Raw genomic sequence first — 4,201 nt, forward strand, 5'->3', positions numbered from 1 at the left:
TGTTAGGTTGGGCCCCTCTCAATCAAACCTGTTTTCAACCCCATTGTTATTTATTGAACCTTTATTTAACTAGGCAAGTCAGTTTAAGAACAAATTCTTATTTAAAATGACAGCCTACCCCTGCCAAATCCGGACGACACTCGGCCAATTGTGCGCCGCCCTATGGGACTCCCAATCACAGCCGGATGTGATACAGGCCTGGAATCAAATCAGGGTCTGCAGTGACACCTCTTGCATTGAGCTGCAGTGCCTTAGACCGCTGCGCCACTCGGGAGCCCAATTGTGGTATGTTAGGTTGTGATCCTCTCAATCAAACCTTTTTATTTCCAACTCATTGTGGTATGTTAGGTTGTGATCCTCTCAATCAAACCTGTTTTTCAACCCCATTGTAGTATGTTAGGTTGTGATCCTCTCAATCAAACCTGTTTCAACCCCATTGTGGTATGTTAGGTTGGGTCCCTCTCAATCAAACCTGTTTTTCAACCCCATTGTGGTATGGTAGGTTGGGTCCCTCTCAATCAAACCTGTTTTTCAACCCCATTGTGGTATGGTAGGTTGGGTCCCTCTCAATCAAACCTGTTTCAAGGCGTTTCTAGGTTCAGACAAAACAACTTTCTTCTTGTGCTCATTTGGAATCATTGATTAAAAATAACATGCCAAATCTCTTATGGTGATTATATTGCTAACTGACTTGATTTAAAATTACTTTCAGATAATGTGGGCATGACATTTAAAACATGCTGTGTGGTTGATTGACTTAGATGGGGTTTTTGTAAAAAAAAATAAAAGCATTGTTGGGAGTGGCTAGTTTAAAGGGGGCCTGAGCATACTGATTTCACCTCGGTTTTCCTCCTCATTAAGTAAAATGCATTTTCGTTTCATGTGGGTGTGTTATGTTCACTATATAAAAAATGTGATTTGTATTTGTTTTGCCTCTTGGGCCCCCTATAGGGGCAGTAGGTAGCCATAGCGGTGGCAGGTAGCCTAGTGGTTAGAGTGTTGGGCCAGGTTGCTGGACCATATCCCTGAGCTGACAAGGTAAAAATATGTTGTTCTGCTCCTGAGCAAAGCAGTTAACCCACTGTTCCCCGGGTGCCGAAGACGTGGATGTTGATTAAGGCAACCCCCCCGCACCTCTCTGATTCAGAGGKGTTGGGTTAATTCAGAAGACACATTTCAGTTGAAGKCATTCAGTTGTACAACTGACTAGGTATCCCACCTTTACAGACTTGGGCCCAGAATCTGACTCACAAAATTGACCAGTTACATGTATTTAAAATGGAATACAATGATATATATGTAAATATTAATCAGCTACCCAATCAAGGCAGGGCCACCCCAGTTACCCAATGTGAGTCCTCCTCTCCTTCCCCCATCTGACGATTAGCAGAGTGGCACAAGGCAGCGGCAGGTAGCCTAGTGGTTAGAGCGTAGGTGAAAATATGTAATTCTACCCCTGAACATGGCTGTTAACCCACTGTTCCCCATTAGGCTGTCATTGTAAATAATAATTTGTTCTTAACTGGCTTGCGTAGGTAAATTTAAAAACTTTTTTATATATATATAACATTTTGCCTATACAGTATATTGCCAAAAAACATACTTTTTAAAAATGGTATTATTTATTTTGTTGTCTCTTGGGCCCCCCCATGGGCCTGGGCCCARGGTCTTCAGCCCCGGTAAGCACCTGCATTAATCCAGCCCTGGACATGTGGGCATGGTTGAAATCCATACCCAACTATCAAACCCAACCAGAAAATCGGCATATCTATAGACACACCTATGCCACACTTCCGTTTCAGTGATCTCCACCCTGAACGAATAGTGGGGTGAATAGCATGCTATTCTCATGCGTAAGTTCAAGGTGTTATAGAATGCRTTTTTGTTGGTAGGCCACTCTGATAGGCCTACATTATGCTCCAATAGCCAGAGTAGTCTACTTGGCCACTGTCTACAACTGTAACTTAAAGTGGGTACAACCTCAGTGGTCACAGTAAACGTTTGCCAGAAGTTGCACAGAATGCTCATAGCGTTCAAGTTTCCAAGACCATAAAATGTGCTGAAGAAAATGAGAGGGAACATTGGTTAACAGTTACATRGATGTAGAGGTTGTCCGGCAGAGACAAAGTAGTGTGTTTGTACTTAGAACAGTTGTTTTGGAGTGGGCATTTTACTGTTTTATGTCAATGCTGCATAAGACTACATAAAATATTTATATACTGTAGGGTATAAACATATGTAGGGCATCGTGACTCTATATGTAATGCCTATCAATGCTTTATGAAAGCTACATACAACCACAAAGTAACGTGTTACTGGAGATTGCATCAGTATTGATACAGAGCTTACCTTTTTTCYAATAGTTTGAATAGACACCAACAATGTGCAACCACATTTTTTCTGAYGTTTTTAAGTTACGCAAAGTATCTCCTCTAGTTTCTGTATGGCTGCAACGCAGCTAAACCTAAGATTTGAAGGAAAATATGTTTGATTGACAAGAAGGAAACTACAAAAAGATCGCGTGGATGTGATTAAGGCAGCAACCCTCCTCTCTCGCTACCTGCTTCTGATTCAGAGGGGTTGGGTTAGAGTTCAGGAAGACGGCACGATTTCAGTTGAAGCATTCAAGGCGTTGTAACAACTGACTAGGTATCCTCACCGTGTGTTGAAAGATGACGTTGAGAGGACCGCCAGAGATCGTGACTTCACAAATTGACGCAAGTTGAGCCATGTATTGTGATATCACATGGGAATACAATGATATAATTAGTAAATTATTTAATCAGTCATCGCTAACCTAAACTCAAGCAGGCCAGGGCGACGCGCAGTCAAGTATGACGCGGCAAGGTGGGTGGAGGTGCCTCCGTCGTCCTTGGCCCGCGCCAGGCGTGGAGGCGGAGTAGCTCGAGGTTGGCCGCAAAGGGCGGGCGGCAGTAGCCTAGTGGGTGTAAGAGCGGGTAGGCACGAGAAAGTGTGGGTAGTGTAATTCTACCCCGTGAACAGGGGCTGTTAACGCGCACTGGTCCGGCGGGCGATTAGGCGAGGGGCCGGCATTTAGAGAAATAATAATATTTGACTTAACGGTGGGGTAAATGAAAGCCTTGGCGTAGGTAAGAAATTTAAAAACTGTTTATTATATACTATCCTGCTCTTCACGTAAAATATTCGTCTGTCATTTTTCAAAGACCTATACAGTAATATTGCCAAAAAACAATGACGTTTTTTACACACAATGGGTATTGATTCTATAATTGCTTTGTCTTTGCGGCCCCTCCTACAATGGCGGCCTGGGGCTCCCTAAGAGCCGGCTTCGAGCCGCGTGAGGGCGACCGGCTGCTTTGAAGCGCAGGCTCACCGCGGTGACAGCGTGGCATGGCGTTCTGACAGATGCCTAATAACCCCAGACTATCTCCGGAAAGCCCGAAGCCAGAAAACGGGCGATGAGTGTAGTGAGGACAAGTGCACGGCGGTATGGCGCACAAGGGGACGGCTTCGCGGTGTCAGGTGAGCTCGCGCAGCGCGGGCGGCTGTAAGCGAATAGGTGGGGTGGAAGGAGCAGTGCTAGGTGTCTCATCGCAAGGTTCAAGTTGTTATAGAATGCGTTTTTGTTGGTAGGCCACTCTGATAGGCCTACATTATGCTCCAATAGCCAGAGTAGTCTACTTGGCCACTGTCTACAACTGTAACTTAAAGTGGGTACAACCTCAGTGGTCACAGTAAACGTTTGCCAGAAGTTGCACAGAATGCCTCATAGCGTTCAAGTTTCCAAGACCATAAAATTGCTGAAGAAAATGAGAGAGAGGGAACATTGGTTAACAGTTTACATGGAGTGGGTGTGCCGGCAGAGACAAAGTAGTGTGTTTGTACAGTTGTTTTGGAGTGGGCATTTTACTGTTTATGTCAATTGCTGCATAAGACTACATAAAATATTTATATACTGTAGGGTATAAACATATGTAGGGCATCGTGACTCTATATTGTAATGCCTATCAATGCTTTGAACGCTACATACAACAAAAGTAACGTGTTACTGGGGTGGTTGCATCAGTATTGATAAGAGCTTACCTTTTTTCCAATAGTTTGAATATAGACACCAACAATGTGCAACCACATTTTTCTGATGTTTTTAAGTTACGCCAAAGTATCTCCTCTAGTTTCTGTATGCTGCAACGCAGCTAAACCTAAGATTTGAAGGAAAATA

At 43.8% G+C, this 4,201-nt stretch overlaps 1 non-coding gene across 2 annotated transcripts in view; it reads left to right on the plus strand.

Annotated features, from left to right (window-relative positions):
* Positions 1-833, plus strand: part of LOC111952839 (uncharacterized) — a 14,546-nt gene extending 13,713 nt beyond the window's left edge. For both annotated transcript variants that reach the window (XR_011474106.1, XR_011474107.1), the window contains exon 5: positions 7-833. This is a non-coding gene — a transcript (uncharacterized protein). The remainder of the gene's footprint in view (positions 1-6) is intronic.
* The last annotated feature ends 3,368 nt before the right edge of the window (positions 834-4,201 follow it).

This window comes from Salvelinus sp. IW2-2015, linkage group LG26 (genome assembly GCF_002910315.2).
Source record: "Salvelinus sp. IW2-2015 linkage group LG26, ASM291031v2, whole genome shotgun sequence".
NCBI classification, from domain to species: Eukaryota; Metazoa; Chordata; class Actinopteri; order Salmoniformes; family Salmonidae; genus Salvelinus; species Salvelinus sp. IW2-2015.